Source organism: Tamandua tetradactyla, chromosome 14 (assembly GCF_023851605.1).
Source record: "Tamandua tetradactyla isolate mTamTet1 chromosome 14, mTamTet1.pri, whole genome shotgun sequence".
Classification (NCBI taxonomy): domain Eukaryota; kingdom Metazoa; phylum Chordata; class Mammalia; order Pilosa; family Myrmecophagidae; genus Tamandua; species Tamandua tetradactyla.
In genome coordinates, this window is record NC_135340.1 from 16415308 (window position 1) to 16439297 (window position 23990).

General features: G+C 38.1%; 1 protein-coding gene across 2 annotated transcripts in view; it reads right to left on the bottom strand.

The window, feature by feature from the left end:
- The window catches only part of MIPOL1 (mirror-image polydactyly 1), a 503449-nt gene that overhangs the window by 472458 nt on the left and 7001 nt on the right, over window positions 1–23990 (bottom strand). For both annotated transcript variants that reach the window (XM_077126913.1, XM_077126915.1), the window contains one exon: window positions 22660–22746. The gene's annotated coding sequence lies outside the window, so the exon portion shown is untranslated. The remainder of the gene's footprint in view (window positions 1–22659; window positions 22747–23990) is intronic.

Here is a 23990-nt window from a genome sequence, read left to right on the forward strand (position 1 = left end):
CCAACTAATTTTTTTCAATTTTTTATCATAGAAGTTTGCATAAAATACAGGATTCCCATATACCTTCCCACCACCAACATTTGTGTTGATGAGGAAAATTTGTTATAATTGATGACAGTACTTTTTTCTGTGATTCTATTACTTTTTTTTTTTTTTTTTTTTTTTTTTTTTTTAAAGGAAAGACAGAGAGAAGGAAGGAAGGATAGAAGGAAGGAAGGAAGGAAGAAAGGGAAACATTTTTAAACATTTTCTTGTTTTATTGTATTCTGTTTCTCCGTTTTTGTTACATGGGCTGGGGCCGGGAATCGAACCGAGGTCCTCCGGCATAGCAGGCAAGCACTTTGCCCGCTGAGCCACCGCGGCCCGCCCTCTATTACTTTTTAACAGTAGTTACATTTGTTACAATTGATGAAAGATTATTAAATAGTACTATTAACTGTTGTCCATATTTACATAGGGGTATTTTCCCCCAAATTCCAAACCTATTATTATTTTTCATGCATATCTTTATTTTATTACTCATCTCTACCCATACACTGGACAGAGGGGGTATCAGTCACAAGGTTTTAACAATCACATGGTCACAAGGTGAAAGCTATATTGCTATACAATCATTATCAAAGATCAGCTCTACTGGGTTCTAGTCAACAATCGCAGGTATTTCTTTCAGGGTATCCTAATTCACTAGAACTATACAATCTCTATATAATGAGTCAGTAGTCATAATCATTTGTTAAATCTTAAATTCTCAGCTACAACTCTTCCCTCTCATTTGGTCATTCTCTCGATCTTCAGGGGTCTCTGGGCAATGACAATTCTAACATCTTCATGCTGTAAAGGGGTGTCAACTTCATAGGGTAGAGGAATAAAACTGGTTGATGTTCTTAGAGAGATTAAAATCCTGGATTTTAGGGCTTATCTGCATAGGAGTCATCTTGAGACTTTAAGTTTCTGCAAAAATAAACTTAAAAATATAAAACTTTTATAGAGTCTTAGATTGAGCCCAGGGTACTATTTAGGGTTTTCAAGAAAACTGCTGGCTGGGGCTTGGCATGCTGTGATAACTTGCAATATCTGGTTGAAATTTGCATTAGAGGAACTGCCAGAATGACCTCTTGACTCTATTTGAAATGTTTTAGTCACTGAAACTTTATTTTGTTCCATTTTTCTTCCCTCTTTTGGTCAAGAAGGCATTGTCAATCCCATGATGTCAGGGTAAATCTCATTCCTGGGAGTCATGTCTCAAATTGCCAGGGAGATTTACACCCCTGGGAGTCATGTCCCATGTAGGGGGAAGGTTAGTCAGTTTATTTGCAGTTTGGCTTAGAAGGAGAGGCACATCTGAGCAACAAAAGAGGTCCTCTGGGGGTGACCCTGAGATGTGATTGTATGTAGGCTTAGTTTTGCCATTACAGAAATATGATTCATAAGGGCAAGCCTCAATGGAGGGCTTGGCTTATTAAATCTGGAGGCCTTAATGCTTGTGAGAATATCAGTAACTCCCAAGGTGGGGAAGCTTTTCTCAGTTGCAAACACTTTTTTATTCTCTCCCCAAAACATTCTGGCATGTATCAGGATATTAAAATAACCTGTACAGAATAACAAGATCTCCTTTCCTATTCTAGGTTCCATAGAATTAGATTTTTTAAATAAACTGACTAGACAGGTTAAATTAGATAGTATGCTACAGAAAATTTAAATTTTGTACCGAATAAACATCTCTTCCTTTGGTCTCACACAGAAGTCGAGGTTTTAAAAATACAGGCAATATTGGGGGTGCAAGGGTAGTTCAGTGGTAGAATTCTTGCCTACCATGAGGGAGACGTGGGTTTGATTCCCGGCCCATGCACTTCCCAAACAAACAAACAAATGAAAAACCAAACAAACAAAAATTCAGCATATGGTGTTGCAATACAGGGATTCTCACATGGAAAAAGAATGAAATGTGACCCCTGCCATACAGCATATAAAACAAACAAACAAAACTGTAAAATATGGGCAATATCATTCTTTACCCTGTCTTCTGATTTACTTAAGTCCTAATCAGATCATCTTAATTCATATCTCTAAGTGAAGTCTGCTTTCTTTTTGGCTTCTTTAACAGGTTCTGTATGGAATAATGCTGACTTTCAGAGCTGAGGAACTCTAGCTCTGAGTGTCAGGTGTCACACAGATAGTTCCAGGGACCTACCAGGTTCTAGGGAACTACTAGGGTCTACACAAAGAACACAGCATCTCAGAGTTTAAAGATAACAGTTAAAACTCAGGAATAAACATATCTGTTTTAAGAGCTTACAATCTAGAAACTTTCACAATTAGCCTTACTAAATACTCTGTAACCCCCTAATCATTGATTTCCTAATCCCTGACCACTTTCTGCCTCTGGCAATCTGTGCTCTCAAAGTTATTCTCAGAGTTTATGCATTATAGTTAGTTTAAATTAATGAGACCATACAATATTTATCTTTTTGTTTCTGGATTATTTCACTCAACATAATGTCTTCAAGGTTCATTCATGCCTTGTATGTTTCATGACTTTATTTTTTCTGCATCCACAATATTCCATCATATGTATGCATCACAGTTTGACGTTCAGCTCATCCACCTATGTACCCTTGGGCCACATCCATCCATTGGCAATAGTGAATAACACTACCATGAACACCAGTGTATAAATGTCTGTTCATGTTCCTGCTTTCAGTTCTTCCGAGTATATACCTCACAACTGGATTATAGGATCATATGGTAACCCTATAGCCTCATATGTAACCAACACACTGCTCTCCAGTGTGGCTACACCATTTTACTTCCCTACCAACACTGAATAGGTATATATCTCTTTCTTCCCACCTTCTCCAGCACTTGTATCTTTCTGGTTATTTTTTAAACAGTTTTATTCACACACCATACAATCCATCCTATGTGTACAATCAATGTCTCCTGGTATAATCACATATTTGTGCATTCACCACCATAATGTATATGAGAACATTTCTATTTCTTCTGCAAAGAAAGAAGAAAAAAAATAAGAGAAGAAAAAGAAAAGAAGAAAGGCCAGAGACATCCAAGATTCCGCTGTCACATGAGAAGACACATGGTGACATCTGCTGGTCCTTCTCTCCCAGCTTCTGTTTTCATTGACTGTTTCCAAAATGTCTGTTGGGCATTTCATTCTCTTTTAGCTTCTCCTGGGGCATTTCTCTAAATGTCTCTAGACTTTACCAGCTTTTACTGTCTTTTTATCCTTTCACAAAGGATTAAGAGGATTAAAATCCACCTTGAATTGGGTGGTTCCATCTCCATGGAAACAACCTAAGCAAAAAATCCCTCCCCCAATAAGTCTGCACTCACAATGGATTAGGAGAATCTAATATAAGAATGGCTTTTCTGGAGTACATAACAGATTCAAACTAGCATATTCCACCCTCTGGACTGAGAAAAGACATGTTCCTTCCATATACAAAATACATTAATTCCATCACAGTATCACAAAAACCTTAAACCATTTCAGTAACAATACAAAAACAATACTAAGTGAAAAATAATACCAAGCCTCATCAAAATCAGCTACAGGCATGGTGTCTCCTAACGCAAAATATTCCTCTGGCTGTAGATGTGAAACTCAGAACAAGTTCTATGCTTCCAATATACAAAGGAGGGACAGTCGTAAGATAAATGTTCCCATTTCCTTAGGGAGAAATTGTTAGGAAAACAGAGGCCAAAGAGCCCAAATAGTTCTGAAAACCTTCAGGGCAAACTCCACTAGATTTTCAAAGTCTGAGAGTCCTCTAAAGAAAGGCATTTTGTCCTTGGGGCTTGAGAAGGGGGCAGTCTCACCCTCTTCAAGGGCTTATGCAGCAGCCTTGCTCTCTCCAACCTTTGCAGGAGATTACCATGTTCTTATCTCCACCTTTTTTCAAGCATCAGGGTGGCACCTACCTCTCTGTCACCTCTGGGGCTCTCTCTCAACCCCCTTAGAACAGTGGGATAGTGGCCATTCTCTCCCAAATTTCCCAGGCATCTGAGAGCCCTGGGGTGGTAATATTCTTCCTCGACAATGGGGTGGAAGGCCCACCCTCTCCATACTCCAGGGCAAACTCACCCTCCATATGCATGGGGGGGGGTCCACTCTCCTGGCCTGAGTTTTCTTTGCTTCAGACCTCAGTTTCTATCTTTCTACCTTTGAAGTTATTTTTCCTTAAATCTGTCCCTTTTCTGCCTCTGTTAGTCCAGACTGGCATTGGTTCTATACAGATCCCACAACAAACTTGTCATTTTTCCATGCAGTTTTCAGATCTGACAATAGGACTTTCCACAGATTCTTTCTGGATAACTCAATTTCCAATCCTGACTTGTATTGACATGGCTGACTGGTTCCATGTTTGGTTATATACTTACTTGGGCACTATTCTCTGGGGACTCATTTTCCAAAAACTCAGAAATTTCTCAGAAACTATCAGTTTCTGGTTTGTTTATACTCAAAGGTTCAGTTCTCAGCTTATCCCTTTCCTCTTGCATTTTACTATAAGCTTTAAGGAGAAGCCAGATTGTATTTTCCACATTTTATATGGAAATTTCCTCAGCTAGATATCCCAGCTTGTTACTTTCAAATTCTGCCTTCCATTCTATACCAAGACTTAATTTTGCCAACTTCTCTGCCACTTTAAAACAAGGGCTGCCTTTTTTTCCATTTTGCAACAATACATTCTTCATTTCTGACTAAGTCCTCATCAGAAGTACCTTCAGAGTCCATATTTCTATCAACAGCCTCTACAAAGCAATCTAGGCCTTTTCTATCAAGCTCTTCACAATTCTTCTAGAATCTTTCCTTTATCCATTTATAAAGCCATTCCAGCATGTTTGGCATTTGCAAACTCAGCAACACCCACTTCTCTTATAGCAAAATCTATTTGGGTTTACCAATGCTGCTGGAATGCAATATAACAGAAATGGGTTGGTGTGGTAGTTAGATTCAGTTGTCAACTTGGCCAGGTGAAGATGCCTAGTTATATTGCTGTGGACATAAGCCAATGGTACATGAACCTCGTCTGTCGCTCATTACATCTGCAGTTGGCTAGGAGGCATGCCTGCTGCAATGAATGATGCCTGATTTAATTGGCTTGTGCTTAAATGAGAGAGCTCAACATAGCACAGCAAAAAGCAGCTCAGCATACCTCATATCAGCACTTGCAGCTCAGCCCAGGCCTTTGGAGATGCAGAAAGGAATCACCCTGGGGAAAGTTGTTGGAACCCAGAGGCCTGGAGAGAAGGCCAGCAGAGATCACCCTGTGCCTTCCTGCGTAAGAAAGAATCTCAGTTGAAAGTTAGCTGCTTTTCCTCTGAAGAACGAAGTAAATCTCCTTTTATTAAAAGCCAATCCATCTCTGGTGTTTTGCATTCCAGCAGCTAGCAAACTAGAACAGTTGGCTTTTCCAGGGGGAATATATTAGTTTACAAATTTACAGTTCTTAGGCCATGGATATGTCTGAATTATGGCATCAAGAGGAAATATCTTCTCTTAAAAAAGCCAACAGCATTCATGTTTACTCTATCAAATGGGAAGGCACATGGCGATATCTGCGGGTCCTTCTCTCTCAGCTTCTGGTTTCAATAGCTATATCCAAAATGTGTGGGCATTTCTTTCTCTCTTAGCTTCTCCCAGGGCATTTTCTCTCTCTAAATATCTCTGGGCTCTCTTAGATTTTATTGCCTTTTACTCCTCTCACAAAGGACTGCAGTAAAGAGGATTAAGACTCATGTTGAATTGGGTAGGTCACATCTCCATGGAAAGAGTCTAAGTGAAAAGTCCTACCCACAATAGGTCTGCACCCACGAGAATGGATTAGAAGAGCATGGCTTTTCTGGGGTACATAAGAGTTTCAAACCACCACATCCTCTATCATTCCTTCATGTTCCTGGCTTTACTCTTTCAATTATACTTACACTCAGCTGTTCATTATATTTCCAATATTGTGCTATAATCACACAGTACTGTGCTTAATCCATTTCTGAATCTTTATAATTTATCTTGTGAAACATTCTGTACTCCTTCAGCACTGAATGCCCAATCTCTACTGTCTTCCTATCTCCTGATAACCAGTGTTCTCAACTTTAACTCACAGAGTTTGCTTATTATAATTTGTTCATATTTATGGGACCATTTGGTATTTGTCCTTTTGTTTCTGGCTTATTTCACTCAACATAATGTCCTCAAGGCTCATCTATGTTGTTGTATGCATCACAATTTTATTCCATCTTACAGCTGTATAATGTTCCAGCATATATATATATATCACAGTTTGCTTAGCCACTTATCAGTAGATGATCATTTGGGCTGTTCCATCTATTGGCAATCATGAGTAATGTCACTATAAATATCAATGTGAAAATGTCTGTTCATGTCCCTGCTTTCAGTTCTTCTGATTACATACCTAGTAATAGGATTACTGGTTCATATAGCAATTCTATATTTAGCTTCTTGAGGAACCGCCAAACTCCTTTCCAGAGCAGCTGCAGCATTCTACATTTCCAACAACCGTGAACATGCGAATTTATTCCTACACATCCTCCCCAACACTTGCAATTTTCTGTTTGTTTTTTTTTTTTAATAGTAGCCATTCTGGTGGGTATGAAATAGTTTCTCATTGTGGTTTTGATTTGCACTTGCCTAATAGCTAGTGAAGTTGAGCATCTTTTCATATGCTATTAAATCATTTGTATTTTCACTTTGGAAAAGTGTCTATCCATGTCTTTTGCCCATTTTTAAAATAGATTGTCTTTTTGTGGTTGAGTTGTAGAATCTCTTTATATATTCTGGGTATTAAATCCTTATGTGATATGTGCTATCCAAATATTGGATTATTTGGATAGGACATATCAATACTCAATACTCCCATTGAGTAGGCTGTGTCATGGTCAGGTTCATGTGTCAACTTGGCCAGGTGGTGGTATCTGTTTGTCTGCTTGGGCAAATGTTGGCCTGTCTTTTGCTATGAGGACATTTCATAGAATTAAATCATGATCATGTCGGCTACATCCATAGCTGATTAGATTTAATCAGCGAAGGGCAGTGTCTTCTGCAATGAGTGATGCTTAATCTAATCACTGGAAGCCTTTTAAGGAGGATTCAGAAGAGACAGGTTCTCTTCCTGCTTTGGCCTGTGAGACTCTCCTGTGGAGTCTGTCCAGACCCTCCATCAGAATCGTCAGCTTCACAGCCTGCCCTACAGATTTTGGACTCTACATTCCCTCAGTTACGTGCAACACTTTTATAAATTTTATACTTAAGAATATTTTCTGTTGATTCTGTTTCTCTAGAAAACCCTAACTAATACAGGCTGCATTTTTATTTTCCTGACAAAGTCTTTTGATGCACAAAACTGTATCCTGACAAGGCTGCCAAGTCAACTCAATTAGGACAGAATAGTCTCTTCAACAAATCCAGTTCTGTGAGAACTGGATAGCCATGTGTAAAAGAATGAAATGACTCCTATCTCAAAGGGGGAAAATTCAGCTTCCCCAAGTTGAATTCTTGATATTCTCATAAGCAGTACAGACAACCAAAGCCATATGCTGAGCCTCCAATCTTGGGGTTTGTTCATATGAAACTTAACCCCACAAAGGATAGGTCAAGCCTACTTAAAAATAGGCCTAAGAGTCACCACCAAGAGAACGCCTTTTCGTGCTCAGATGTGGCCTCTCTCTCCAGCCAACACAACAAGCAAACTCACCACCCTCTCCCCGTCTACACGGGACATGACTCCCAGGGGTGTGGACCTTCCTGGTAACATGGGACAAAAATACTAGAATGAGCTGAGACTCAGCATCAAGGGATTGAGAAAACCTTCTCGACCAAAAGGCAGAAGGGTGAAATGAGACAAAATAAAGTATCAATGGCTGAGAGATTCCAAACAGAGTCAAGAGGTTATCCTGGAGGTTATTCTTATGCATTAAACAGATATAATGTTGTTAGTCAAGATGTAATGGAGAGGCTGGAGGGAACTGCCTGAAAATGTAGAGCTGTGTTCCAGTAGCCATGTTTCTTGAAGATGATTGTATAATGATATAGCTTTCATAATGTGACTGTGTGATTGTGAAATGTCTGATGCTCCTTTTATCTACCTTATCAACAAATGAGTAAAACATATGAAATAAAAATAAGTAATAAGGGGAACAAATGTTAAAATAAATTTAGATTGAAATGCTAGTGATCAATGAAAGGGAGAGGTAAGAGGTATGGTATGTATGATTTTTTTTCTGTTTTCTTTTCTTTTCTTTTTTTTTTTTTACATAATGTCTTTTCTGTTCTGGACTCCCATTTAGGATGTCACATTACACTTTGCCATCAAGTCTTTTTGGGCTCCTCTAGAGTATGACAATTTCTCATATTTTTCTTGTTTTTTTTTATTATTAATTAAAACATATTAACTAACACAAAATTTAGAAATCATTCCATTCTACGTATGCAATCAGTAATTCATAATATCATCACATAGATGTATGATCATCATTTCTTAGTACATTTGCATCGATTTAGAAAAAGAAATAGCAAGAAAACAGAAAAAGAAATAAAATGATAATATAGAGAAAAAATAAAAATAAAAATACAAAAAGTATATATAAAAACAAACAAACAAACAAAAACTATAGCTCAGATGCAGCTTCATTCAGTGTTTTAACATAATGACATTACAATTAGGTAGTATTGTGCTGTCCATTTTTGAGTTTTTGTATCTAGTCCTGTTGCACAGTCTGTATCCCTTCAGCTCCAATTACCCATTATCTTACCCTGTTTCTAACTCCTGATGGTCTCTGTTACCAATGACATATTCCAAGTTTATTCTCTAATGTCAGTTCTCATCAGTGGGACCATACAGTATTTGTCCTTTAGTTTTTGGCTAGTCTCACTCAGCATAATGTTCTCTAGGTCCATCCATGTTATTACATGCTTCATAAGTTTATTCTGTCTTAAAGCTGCATAATATTCCATCGTATGTATATACCACAGTTTGTTTAGCCACTCGTCTGTTGATGGACATTTTGGCTGTTTCCATCTCTTTGCAATTGTAAATAATGCTGCTATAAACACTGGTGTGCAAATGTCCGTTTGTGTCTTTGCCCTTAAGTCCTTTGAGTAGATACCTAGCAATGGTATTGCTGGGTCGTATGGCAATTCTATATTCAGCTTTTTGAGGAACCGCCAAACTGCCTTCCACAGTGGTTGCACCATTTGACATTCCCACCAACAGTGGATAAGTGTGCCTCTTTCTCCGCATCCTTTCCAGCACTTGTCATTTTCTGTTTTGTTGATAATGGCCATTCTGGTGGGTGTGAGATGATATCTCATTGTGGTTTTGATTTACATTTCTCTAATGACCAGGGACATTGAGCATCTCTTCATGTGCCTTTTGGCCATTTGTATTTCCTCTTCTGAGAGGTGTCTGTTCAAGTCTTTTTCCCATTTTGTAATTGGGTTGGCTGTCTTTTTGTTGTTGAGTTGAGCAATCTCTTTATAAATTCTGGATACTAGACCTTTATCTGATATGTCATTTCCAAATATTGTCTCCCATTGTGTAGGCTGTCTTTCTACTTTCTTGATGAAGTTCTTTGATGCACAAAAGTGTTTAATTTTGAGGAGCTCCCATTTATTTCTTTCTTTCTTCAGTGCTCTTGCTTTAGGTTTAAGGTCCATAAAACCGCCTCCAATTGTAAGTTTCATAAGATATCTCCCTACATTTTCCTCTAACTGTTTTATGGTCTTAGACCTAATGTTTAGATCTTTGATCCATTTAGAGTTAACTTTTGTATAGGGTGTGAGATACAGGTCCTCTTTCATTCTTTTGCATATGGATATCCAGTTCTCTAGGCACCATTTATTGAAGAGACTGTTCTGTCCCAGGTGAATTGGCTTGACTGCCTTATCAAAGATCAAATGTCCATAGATGAGAGGGTCTATATCTGAGCACTCTATTCGATTCCATTGGTCGATATATCTATATTTATGCCAGTACCATGCTGTTTTGACCACTTTGGCTTCATAATATGCCTTAAAGTCCGGCAGCATGAGACTTCCAGCTTCATTTTTTTTCCTCAAGATACTTTTAGCAATTCGGGGCACCCTGCCCTTCCAGATAAATTTGCTTATTGGTTTTTCTATTTCTGAAAAATAAGTTGTTGGGATTTTGATTGGTATTGCATTGAATCTGTAAATCAATTTATGTAGGATTGAGATCTTAACTATATTTAGTCTTCCAATCCATGAACACGGTATGCCCTTCCATCTATTTAGGTCTTCTGTGATTTCTTTTAACAGTTTTTTGTAGTTTTCTTTGTATAGGTCTTTTGTTTCTTTAGTTAAATTTATTCCTAAGTACTTTATTCTTTTAGTTGCAATTGTAAATGGAATTTGTTTCTTGATTTCCCCCTCAGCTTGTTCATTGCTAGTGTATAGAAACGCTACAGATTTCTGGATGTTGATCTTGTAACCTGCTAGATTGCTGTACACATTTATTAGCTCTAGTAGTTTTGTTGTGGATTTTTCCGGGTTTTCAATGTATAGTATCATATCGTCTGCTAACAGTGATAGTTTTACTTCTTCCTTTCCAATTTTGATGCCTTGTATTTCTTTTTCTTGTCTAACTGCTCTGGCTAGAACCTCCAACACAATGTTGAATAATAGTGGTGATAGTGGACATCCTTGTCTTGTTCCTGATCTTAGGGGGAAAGTTTTCAATTTTTCCCCATAGGATGATATTAGCTGTGGGTTTTTCATATATTCCCTCTATCATTTTAAGGAAGTTCCCTTGTGTTCCTATCTTTGAAGTGTTTTCAACAGGAAAGGATGTTGAATCTTGTCAAATGCCTTCTCTGCATCAATTGAGATGATCATGTGATTTTTCTGCTTTGATTTGTTCATATGGTGTATTACATTAATTGATTTTCTTATGTTGAACCATCCTTGAATACCTGGGATGAATCCTACTTGGTCATGATGTATAATTCTTTTAATGTGTTGCTGGATTCAATTTGCTAGAATTTTGTTGAGGATTTTTTCATCTATATTCATTAGAGAGATTGGTCTGTAGTTTTCTTTTTTTGTAATATCTTTGCCTGGTTTTGGTATGAGAATGATGTTGGCTTCATAGAATGAATTAGGTAGGTTTCCCTCCACTTCGATTTTTTTGAAGAGTTTGAGCAGAGTTGGTACTAATTCTTTCTGGAATGTTTGATAGAATTCACATGTGAAGCCATCTGGTCCTGGACTTTTCTTTTTGGGAAGCTTTTGAATGACTGATTCAATTTCTTTACTTGTGATTGGTTTGCTGAGGTCATCTATTTCTTCTTGAGTCAAAGTAGGTTGTTCATGCCTTTCTAGAAACTTGTCCATTTCATCTACATTGTTGTATTTATTAGCGTAAAGTTGTTCATACTATCCTGTTATTACCTCCTTTATTTCTGTGAGTTCAGTGGTTATGTCTCCTCTTCCATTTCTGATCTTATTTATTTGCATCCTCTCTCTTCTTCTTTTTGTCAATCTTGCTAAGGGCCCATCAATCTTATTGATTTTCTCATAGAACCAACTTCTGGTCTTATTGATTTTCTCTATTGTTTTCATGTTCTCAATTTCATTTATTTCTGCTCTAATCTTTGTTATTTATTTCCTTTTGCTTGCTTTGGGGTTAGTTTGCTGTTCTTTCTCCAGTTCTTCCAAGTGGACAGTTAATTCCTGCATTTTTGCCTTTTCTTCTTTTCTGATATAGGCATTTAGGGCAATAAATTTCCCTCTTAGCACTGCCTTTGCTGCATCCCATAGGTTTTGATATGTTGTGTTTTCATTTTCATTCGCCTCAGGATATTTACTAATTTCTCTTGTAATTTCTTCCTTGACCCACTGGTTGTTTAAGAGTGTGTTGTTGAGCCTCCACGTATTTGGAATTTTCTGGCACTCCGCCTATTATTGATTTCCAACTTCATTCCTTTATGATCCGAGAAAGTGTTGTGTATGATTTCAATCTTTTAAAATTTGTTGAGACTTACTTTGTGACCCAGCATATGGTCTATCTTTGAGAATGATCCATGAGCACTTGAGAAAAAGGTGTATCCTGCTGTTGTGTGGTGTAATGTCCTATAAATGTCTGTTAAGTCTAGCTCATTTACTGTAATATTCAAATTTTCTGTTTCTTTATTGATCCTCTGTCTAGATATTCTGTCCATTGATGAGAGTGGCGAATTGAAGTCTCCAACTATTATGGTATATGTGTCTATTTCCCTTTTCAGTGATTGCAGTGTATTCCTTTCGTATTTTGGGGCACTTTGATTCAGTGCATAAATATTTATGATTGTTATGTCTTTTTGTTTAATTGTTCCTTTTATTAGTAGATAGTATCCTTCTTTGTCTCTTTTAACTGTTTTACATTTGAAGTCTAATTTGTTGGATATTAGTATAGCTACTGCTGCTCTTTTCTGGTTGTTATTTGCATGAAATATCTTTTCCCAACCTTTCACTTTCAACCTATGTTTATCTTTGGGTCTAAGATGTGTTTCCTGTAGACAGCATATAGAAGGATCCTGTTTTTTAATCCATTCTGCCAGTCTATGTCTTTTGATTGGGGAATTCAGTCCATTAACATTTAGTGTTATTACTGTTTGGATAATACTTTCCTCTACCATTTTGCCTTTTGTATTATATATATCATATCTGATTTTCCTTCTTTCTACACTCTTCTCCATACCTCTCTCTTCTGTCTTTTCACATCTGACTCTAGTGCTCCCTTTAGTATTTCTTGCAGAGCTGGTCTCTTGGTCACAAATTCTCTCAGTGACTTTTTGTCTGAAAATGTTTTAATTTCTCCCTCATTTTTGAAGGAGAATTTTGCTGGATATAGAAGTCTTGGTTGGCAGTTTTTCTCTTTTAGTAATTTAAATATATCATCCCACTGTCTTCTAGCTTCCATGGTTTCTGTTGAGAAATCTACACATAGTCTTATTGGGTTTCCCTTGTATGTGATGGATTGTTTTTCTCTTGCTGCTTTCAAGATCCTCTCTTTCTCTTTGACCTCTGACATTCTGACTAGTAAGTGTCTTGGAGAACGCCTATTTGGGTCTATTCTTTTTGGGGTGCGCTGCACTTCTTGGATCTGTAATTTTAGGTCTTTCATAAGAGTTGGGAAATTTTCAGTGATAATTTCTTCCATTAGTTTTTCTCCTCCTTTTCCCTTCTCTTCTCCTTCTGGGACACCCACAACACTTATATTTGTGCGCTTCATATTATCATTCAATTCCCTGAGCCCCTGCTCAATTTTTTCCCATTCTTTTCCCTGTAGTTTCTGTTTCTTTTTGGATTTCAGATGTTCCATCCTCCAGTTCACTAATTCTAGCCTCTGTCTCTTTAAATCTACCATTGTAGGTTTCCATTGTTTTTTTCATCTCTTCTACTGTGTCTTTCAATCCCATAAGTTCTGTGATTTGTTTTTTCAGAATTTCCATTTCTTCTTTTGTTGATCCCATGCCTTCTTCATGTCCTCCCTCAATTTATTGATTTGGTTTTTTAAGAGGTTTTCCATTTCTGTTCATATATTCAGAATTAGTTGTCTCAGCTCCTGTATCTCATTTGAGCTATTGGTTTGTTCCTTTGACTGGGCCATATCTTCAATTTTCCTGGTGTCATTTGTTATTTTTTGCTGGCGTCTGGGCATTTAATCAGATTTCCCTGAGTGTGGGACCCAGCAGGTTGAAAGACTTTCCTGTGAAGTTTCTGGGCTCTGTTTTTCTTATCCTGCCCAGTATGTGGTGCTTGACTGTCTGCGGGTTCCACCAGCAAAAGATGTTGTGGCTCCTTTAACTTTGGAAGACTCTCACTTGGGTGTGTGGTGGAGACAGAGGAAAGGTTGTAGGTTGGTTTTAATGGCTTCAAATTGTGAAGTCCTGCGATCTGAATTCCTTGAGAGAGGGATTCCACCTGAGTTGTGTTTCACCCCTCCCGCGGGGAAGGTTCAGGTGGTAGAGAGCCCTGAAAGCAGCCTGTTTCTGCGTTCGGGGCAGTTGTAACCTATGTAATCCCAGTGCTGAGCCCAGAGGCAATGAAGCCTCCGTAGAAACAGCCGTAGAAGGCTCTGTCTCGCCCCCTTTCCTCTTTTTCAGTTAGCCCAATCGGCGACTTCCGCCTTCATCAGTTTCGCCTGAGCTGAGGGCCTATTTTTAGTAGTCAGAAGTTGTTCATTAATGCCACTATTGGTGTTAGGTTGGGCTCAGTCTCTACTACTGTTGGAGACTCTTTCCTTTCCCTCCGGGAAGTCGCCTGTGGGGGAGGGTCGCTAGCTGCCGGGGCTTGAGGAACCACTGTTCCGAGGCTCCCAGCTGGCCTGGGAAGCCGCGTGTGTGGAAGGGGCTCCGGTCGCCGGCCACCGTGGCTTGGGGAACCGCCGCTCCGAGGCTCCCAGCTAGTCCAGGAAGCCTTCTGTTTTCTTTTTATTTCTTTTTCTGAATAGATGCAAATGTTCCAAGTAATGATCATGATGATGAATATGTAACTATGTGATGATATTGTGAATTATTGATTATGTATGTATAACAGAATGATAAAAATTATGAATGTTTGTGTTTGGTGTTTTCTTGGTATTTAAAAAAAATTTAAAAAGTAATAAAAAAAGTTAAGAATGCTTGCATTTGTTTCGTGTTTTTTGGTATTTTAAAAAAAAATTAAAAATTAAGAAATAAAGACTCCTATCTCACACCTTATACAAAAATTAACTCAGAATGGATCAAAGGCCTAAATATGAGAACCAGGACTGTAAAACTTCTAGAAGAAAATATATCTTCAAGAAGAAAAGCATCTTCAAGATCTTGTGGCAGGTGGTGGTTTCTTAGACTTTATACCAAAGCATAAGAAACAAAAGAAAAAATAGAGAAATTGGACCTCATCAAAATTAAATACTTCTGCACTTCAAAGGACTTTATCAAGAAAGTGGAAAGGCAGCCAAAACAGAGGGAGAAAATATTTGGAAACCACATTTTCAATAAGTGTTTAATATCCTGGATATATAAAGAAATCCTACAACTCATCAATAAAAAGCAAATAACCCAATTTAAAAATGGGCAAAGACTTGAATATATATATTTTTCAAAGAGGAAACACAAATGGTTAAAAAGCACATGAAAAGATCCACAACATCACTAGCTATTAGGGAAATGCAAGTCAAAACCAAATATGAGATATTTCACACTTAGTACAATGTACTATATGCCATATGATCCGGCAATCCTGCTACTACCTATAAACCCAGGAGAACTGAATGCAAGGACACAAACAGACATTTGCACACTGATGTTCATACCATTATTCACAATTGCCAGTTCATGGTGGGTAACTCAGGTCTAATTGTAATTTAGTCGCCCATGGTTAAACATTCAGTCTCTACTAAAGCCCAGTAGCAGGCCAAAAGCTGTTTCTCAAAAGGAGAGTAGTTACCTGCAGAGGATGGCAAGACCTTACTCCAACATCCTTAGGGATTGCATTGTGATTCTCCTATATTTCCTATAGGGGTCTGCCAAAGGGTCTAGATAACATCTCAATTTGCCACTGATGCTTCCAGCACCATTGGATCTATTGGATCATATGGCCCACATGGCAGAGCAGCATGCACAGCAGCCTGGGCCTGCCATAGAGTCCCTTTGTTCTACTTTCCACTCAAAACTAGCAGCTTTTCTGGTTACTTGGTAAATGGGTTGCAGTAGCACACCCAAATGAGGAATATGTTGTTTCCAAAATCCAAAGAGGCCAATTAGGTGTTGAGCCTCTTTTTTTATCATAGGAGGAGTCAGATGCAACAGGTTATCCTTCAACTTAGAAGGGATATTTCAATATACCCCACACCACTGGGCACCTAGAAATTTCATTGAGGTGGGAGGCCCCTGTAATCTCCCATGCTCTGACATGCAAATAAGAAGTCTAGAGCAGTTGCTACTACTTGCTCACTAGGTCCAATCCACATGATATCATCAATATAATGGACCACTGTAAAATCTTGTGGGAGTGAGAAACAATCAAGTTCCCTGTGGAAAGATTACGACATAGGACTGGAGAACTGATATACCCCTGAGGACTGCTGGCCTTGTCAGCTGAAAGCAAACTGTTTTGGTGGTCCTTAATTATAGCTATTGAGAAAAAGAAAGCATTTGCCAGATCAACAGCTGTATGCCAGGTACCAGGGGACTTGTTGATTTCCTCAAGTAATGATACCACATCTGGAACAGCAACTGCAGTTAGAGTCACCCCACCTGGTTAAGTTTACAATAATCCACTGTCATCCTCCAAGACTCATCTGTTTCCTGCACAGGCCAAATAGAAGAGTTGAATGGGGATGTGGTTAGAATCACCACCCTGCAATATTCAAGTCCTTAAGAGCGACACTAATCTGTGTAATCCCTCTAGGAATCTGGTATTGCTTCTGATACACTATTTTCCTAGGTAGGGTAGTTCTAGTGGCTTCCACTTGGCTTCTCCTACCACAATAGCCTCATTCCATGAGTTAGCAAACTAATATGGGGATTCTGCTAGTTTCTGAGAATGTTGACTCCAATTATGCATTCCAGAAGTGGAAAATAGCCACAGAATAGGCCCAGGGATCCACTGGACCATCTTGAGATGGACCTGAGCTAAAACTTCATAATCACCTGTGTTAGTTAGATTCAGTTGTCAACTTGGCCAGGTGAGCATACCTAGTCTTGTTGCTGTGGACATAAGCCAATGGTACGTGAACCTCATCTGTTGCTATTTACATCTGCAGTCAGCTAGGAGGCGTGTCTGCTGCAATGAGTGACGTTTGACTTAATTTGCTGGTGCTTAAATGAGAGAACGCAATGTAGCACAGCCTAAGCAGCTCGGCATTCCTCATCACAGCACTAGCAGCTCAGCCCAGGCCTCTGGAGCTGCAGAAAGAAGTCACCCCAGGGAAAGTTGTTGGTACCCAGGGGCCTGGAGGAAAGACCAGCAGAGACCATCCTGTGCCTCCCACGTAAGAAAGAGCCTCAGTGGAAAGTTAGCTGCCTTTCCTCTGAAGAACCAACAAAATAAATCCCCTTTTATTAAAAGCCAATCCATCTCCGGTGTGTTGTATTCCAGCAGCTAGCAGACTGAAACATCACCTGATCTCTATAAATCCCTACTGTGACTGCTGGACCACAGTGATGCTTTGGGTCTCCTGCAATTGGTGTCACTTCTGAGCCAGTGTCTAGTAATCCACAAAATATCTGATCATTTCCTTTTCCCAAAAGTAGTTACCCTGGTAAAAGGCTGTAGGTCTCCTTGGGGAAGGCTAGGAGCAAGGTTATTAATGCAAATTTTTGGAAGTGTAGCAGGGTCCTTCCCTAAGGGTGCCTGAACTTCCCCTCATTCAAGGGGCTCTAGGTTTGTAAATCATCTTAAGTTTTGGAATTGATTAAGAAGCCATGACCTTCTGTTTATGTAGTTACTGTCAGACTTTTGTTCACTTGACCTAGAACTTTTCTGCTTATACAGCTCAAACAAGAATTTAGTAGACTTCCCATATATTTACTTCTAGGTACCCCATGATCTACTAGCCAACAAGTCCCTATGAGTGAGATTATTATGACTGCTGCTTTCATTTTGCTGTACATTATGGTAGCACATCCACCTTGTCTGTGGTGATTAACTGTTGCCATGTGGCTTCTGCCAACTTGGAATCCAATCATCCCCACTGCATTTAAGGATTCCAGCTCAGTGACAGCCTTCTCACAGTAATATCTGACCTACAGAGAAGGGTGAATGCAGAGCTCTTCAGGACAATGGAGCTAGTCTCAAAAATTTATTCCTCAAAGTCCTGGTAAAAGATGCATCCTCTGGACATTCCTGAGGTGAACAGGTCTTTTATTATAAATCCATTCTAACATTCCAATCTCTCTAAGCCTCTGGATCCCCTCACCTACATTACACTAGGACAATTCTGGCATTTTGACCTCAGGAAATGTTGGTCATCTTTTGATCCATGTTTCAGCCAACCATCCAAACAGTTAACCCCTTGAGCTATAACACTGAATGCAGAATCTCTGCTTAGTAGACCTATATCAATAAATTCAGTCTGATTCAATTTTATACTCCTTCCACCATTACCTCACACCCTTAATATCCATTCCCACATGTGTTCCTTGATTTCTATCTATATAAATTAGAAAACTTATGCAGTTCTCTTGGAATATAGCATACCTCCTCATGGTCACACTTTGAACCTCACCTCTCAGAGCCTGTTGAGACTTTAGTTATAGTTCTTGAACAAAATAGGGGCAGTGGGGGTGGGTCATGAAAAGAATTAGAGGTGTCTTTCAAGCCAATTACCTCAAGGCATTCCACTGCAGTTTCATCTAGTGAAACAGGATTAATCACTCCAGACAGAGGAGTGAGGGCTGTTTACCCATGGTTAGTGGTTACTGGCTTAGTAGGCAATGAAGGGTTAAACTCTTTAGGTGGAGGTTGGATGGCAGGCTCCTCAGGGTGGACTGCAGGCAGAGAAGCTGTCTTCTCAGGGCAGACTGGAGGAGGGGTGGATATTTTCTCAAGAAAGACCATTTCACGTCTATCTAGTAAAGAGTCAGCAGTATCCACAGTTTCCGTGTCCCCACTGCCACTGTCATCAACCCATTTGTCCCAATCCCAAGTTTTAGGATCCCATTCTTTTCCAATAAAAGCCCTTACTTTAACAACAGACACCCTGCAAGGTTGAGAATTAAGTTTACATTGTAAATCTGCCACTCATACAATGAGGCTGTGTCTGGTTTTGAGAGATCTCAAGTCTGCGATCACAGGAAATAAGATTTTCCTTAAGGGCTCACATAAAAACTTTTATATCTTTCATACAGCATTTAAGTGGCAAATTTGAAGCCTTCAGTTCATCCCTTTCTCTCATATCTGTATCCAGCATGTTTAAGAATAATCAGCCAGTATCATTATACTTCTTAACTCCACAAAACTTTGTTAAGGCGTAAAAAACAGTTAGCCAGAGCCTTGATTCATATAAGAGTATTAGGAGAATCAAATGGTGATATTTTCTGTATTCGTATTGCCAACCCACAACACGGACTGTCAGGGCCATCTTAGTACCTCTGAATCTAATCAGTGAAGAAAAACAATTGTAAGAATCCATTTTTAAGATTCTGTTTCTCAAGAACCTCTTCTGGTATCAAGCTGTATTAGTCAGGGTTCTCTAGAGAAACAGAACCAGCAGGAGATATGTGTAAATATGTGGTTTTATAAAAGTGTCTCATGCAACTGTGGGGATACACAAGTCTAAATTCTACAGGGTAGGCCACTAGCTGGCAACTCTGATGAATTCTCTCTTCTCCCTTAAAGGTCCTCAACTGATTGGATTAAATCTAGCTGATTGGATTCTCTCATTGTGGAAGACACCCTTATTTGATAGTACATGTATTCAGCCATAGATACAGTCAACTAACTGATGATTTAATAAACCAGCCTTCTGGTTTATTGACAGCTGTGAAATGTCCTTGTAGTAACAAGCCAGTGCTTGTTTGACCAGATAACTGGGCACCATCACCTGGCCAAGTTGACACAGGAGCCCAATCATCACACCAAAGGATAGAATGGGCATAGAGAAAGGGGAGCTGATGTTTAAATTGCAGAATTTCTATTTAGGTTGATTGTTATTGTTTGGAAATGGATAGTGGTGATAGTAGTAGTACATTGTGAATGTAGTTAACTGTGTTGAATTATGGTGGTGAATGTGCTCAAAAGGGGAAGTTTTGCCTTGTGTATTTTACTAGAACAAAAGTTAGAAGATAAAACATGAGACTGTGTAACAGAATGAAACTTGTTGTGGCTGATGGACTGTGGTAAATAGTACAAATATAAGAATGTTCTTTCATGAATTATAAAAAAATGTATGATACTATTACAAAGTGTCAGCAGTAAGATGGTATATGGGAAAAATACACCTAATATAAACTCTGGACTATAGTTAACAGTAATACTTTGATATTCTTTCATCAATTGTAACAAAGGTGCTACACTAATTCAAAGTGTCAACTATAGTGGGTATATGGTAACATTGTATTTTTTACATGAATTTCCTGTAAACTACAGACTTTCTAATTAAAAAATAATTTAAAATAAAACTTGTAAGTCAAAGAAATGGACGCAAAGTACTACATATTGCATGATTACATTTATATAAAATGTAAATATAAAAAAATTTATAGAACCAGAATTAGATTAGTGGTTATGTAGGACTCAGAAGGATAGGGGAATTGCGGGGTGACTGCTAAGGGGTATGGGGTTTTACTTCTTGGAGCAATGAAAATGTTCTAAAATTAATTGTTGTGATGAATGCACAACTTTGTGATTATACTAAAAGCCACTGATTGTACATTTTGGATGGATTGAACAGTATGTGATTATAGCTCAACAAAACTTCTTAAAAAAGATTTGTTCACATGCAAACAGCATCTTTTAAAATATTTCTAAGGCAGGCTACACTGGCTCAGCAGACAGAGTTCTCGCCTGCCATGCCAGAGATCTGGGTTTGGTTTCCAGTGCCTGCCCATGCAGAAAAACAAAACAAAACTTCTAATTGTTCTGTATTAGAATACTTTAACAGAATAATAGATCATTTGAATGGTTCAAGAGTTATAGATAATCTTCTACTGGTCAAGATTTCTGGATCTGATGCATATAGACACTCTCCCCAACTTCCCCACCTATTCCATGGATCTGATTCACATATATAAATTCTGTGACTGTGTGGTGTGTGGGTGTGTGCTCATGTGCATGCATGGAGGGGTGTGTTTTGACACACACAAAAGAAGAGCCTTTTTAAAATGTGGTTCTACTCATGGTACATTAGATTGCCTTTTCTAGACATTAAGATAAATTTTAGACTTGAGAAAAATAAAATCTTTCAAAATGAGCAAATATCATTATTTTAAAGTATAGTTCTTTATTCCTAAACTTTTCTTGAATTGTCGCAGATACTGTTGGTTATTTTTCCAATATTTTTTCCTATCCTACCATAATGGTAATTTTTTTTTTCTGACACATTACCATGCAGAGAAATGCTAGGTTTTCCAAACTCTCTTGTACCTAATGGTGGCCAAATTTTGGTCAATGAGGTTTGTACAATTTCCAGGGCTTTCTTACCTTTCTCTCTCTCTGCTGGCTGAAGCATGATTAGTGGCATGCAATTGGTTTTTTACATGAAGGGGAAATAAATTTCTATCTTGTTTAAGCAACTATTATTTTGATGTTATATATTAGCTGATACAATGGTTTGATACATAAATTTTATTCCAAAATAGTATTGAAGAAATTGTTAACATACTTTAGTTCAGTGGGTATTTTTAGGTTCCTGAAGGTTTAATTTTCAGTTGCTTTGCAAACTGATAAATTAGTAATTCAATTATGTAATTCTCAACCAAGTTCTTCTAAATAAGTCAAAATAATTTAAAATGCATATGTGTCGATCTGAATTTATTGTGTACCCCAGAAAAGCCAAGTACTTTAATCCTTATTCAATATTGCTTGATGAGATCTTTTTTATTGTTTTCATGGAGATGTGACCCACTTAATTGTGGGTGGTAACTTTTGATTAGATGGTTTCCATAGAGCTGTCACCACCTATTCAAGGTGGGGTTGCTTACTGGAGTCCTTTAAGAGGGAACCATTTTGGAAAAAAAAGCTTTAGAACCAACAGAGCCCACACAGCTAGAGACCTTTGGAGTACATAAAGAAAAGCTGTTGAAGAAGCCTGGAGAGTAAGCTAGCAGACGGCACCATGTACGCTGCTAGCTGAGAGAGAAACCCAGCACATCACTGACCTTCTTGAACCAAGGTATCTTCTCTGGATACCTTAGTTTGGACACTTTTATAGCCTTACCTTAATTTGGACATTTCACAGCCTTAGAACTGTAAACTTGCAACTTAATGAATTTCCCTTTTTAAAAGTCATTGTGTTTCTGGTATGTCGCATTCTATCAGCTTTTACAAACTAAAATAAGCTTGACATTTTAGCAGTTTTGCTCTTAATATCTGAACACTATAGCATTATTTAAAATAACAGAAAGAAGAACAATGTGATAGCTTGAGTCCAGGGAATTTGAAATAATAAGAACATTTTACCATGTGCTTCCCAATGCTAAAGCTTCCAGGATTCCCACATTGGCCATGGGCAAATTTAGCTACAGATAAGAGAAATATCCCATAATCAGAACTCTTAGTACAGTGGGTACTTGTTGACTTTGGACTTACCCTAAGCGACTCCCAAGCACCTTAATTTTCTTATGGCTATGTCTTATTCTCAAATGTTGTAGAGGGATAGGACAGGATTACATGTGATTTCAGGCCTTCCCTTATTTTAACACAAAGAAATCCTTTCTACTACAGAGAGGTTAAGAAGAAGAAACAATTTTTTAACAGGGTATTTGGAAGGATGGCTGGAAGTGTCTTTTGACTGAATCCATAGAGCTCTGAGAGGCTTGTGAGATCATAAACCTGCTCCCCACTCCTCAGGATGTGATCTTCAGAGGTGATGGTACCCATGGAAATAACGATAATGTCAAAAGACTGTCTTTAAATCTTGACCCTCAAGCATTATTGCATTTCCTGAAGCAATCTAGATAAGGCAAAAATTTACTTACCTTGCAGGATGGTATGATCTCACTAGATTATATGCCCCATTAGGTAGGAATTCTTGACTGTTTTGTTTACTGTTATATTGTCAGCATCTAGAAAAATACTGACAATTAGTAAATTCTCAACGAATGAATGTAAAATTTGATTTAGTGTGTGTCTTGGGGTTTAATAGCTGTGACCAAAATTGTTTTAAACTTAAAAAAAAAGTGCCTTACTTATATACAAATAAATTAATTCTGGGGGACATTTAATTATTTTTGGTTTCTGCATGACAGAATGGAATTCCACCTGTGGATATTAAAATGTACAAGTCCATTGCTATCAGAAAAAGACATCCTATATTGAAATACCAGCTATGCTATCAGGTAGCAGGTGTGATCTTGTAAAATTCAATCTCCTTACTGGAAAAGGGGGGAAAGGTTTGAGCTCTGAACTTCTTATTCTAGTGCATAGTACATAATAAGTTTTCCATATTTTTTGAATGAATAAATGATTCTGTATTGCACTTAAGACACCATATTTTCATAGTAAGAGACTGAAAGATACTGCTCAAAAGTTTTTACTCCATCTAATTAGCAAAATTTTCTAAAAACTATTTCCTGGTAAACATTTTCATAGTTAGTAATTTTAATCAAACATGTATTTTTGAGAAACTTATTTTTGCATATCTGATCACATAAATAAGGCTCACTGATTCTTCACTTTAAATACTTTTACCAGTCAGATATCATTACTACTTTTTCAAAGAGAGAAAGAGTTTATTACTATGCACATAGTAGGAGAGTAGATGGAATAGCAGCCCAAAGTCTATCTCCCTGAGTTTAGGGCATTCAAGGTTTTTCAGGATTTTAGCAAGGGGAAATGAGGTCATTTTGAATATCAATTTTAAAGCAGAAAAGGAGACAGTATTATTATCATTTCAATAGGAGAACAAAGATGGAAAGGAGGGGAGGTAGAGCTATGACTTCAGTACTAAAGGTGTAAACCAAAAGGAGGGAAGACAAGCTATCTTTCAATAGCAGAATCTAGCCCATAGATTTACAAATTTTACAAATGTCAGGGGCTGAGGCTAGTTAATAGCTGACTTCATTAGCATTAGGGCCCTTGCCCTACAAGAAAATGTAACAGCTCTTAGAGTCACAGAGTCACAAGATAAGGGCTTTTACACTCATTTTAGATATCAGGGGAGCTTAATTATAGTTTAGGGCTTTCAGGTATTCCCCTCTCTCTACTTCAATATCCCAGAAAGCAAAAAGGAATATATATGTGGTTCAGTAATCAAAATCATCCCTTAAATCCTGATTTTTTTGCAACTTCTCCCTCTCGTTTGATAATT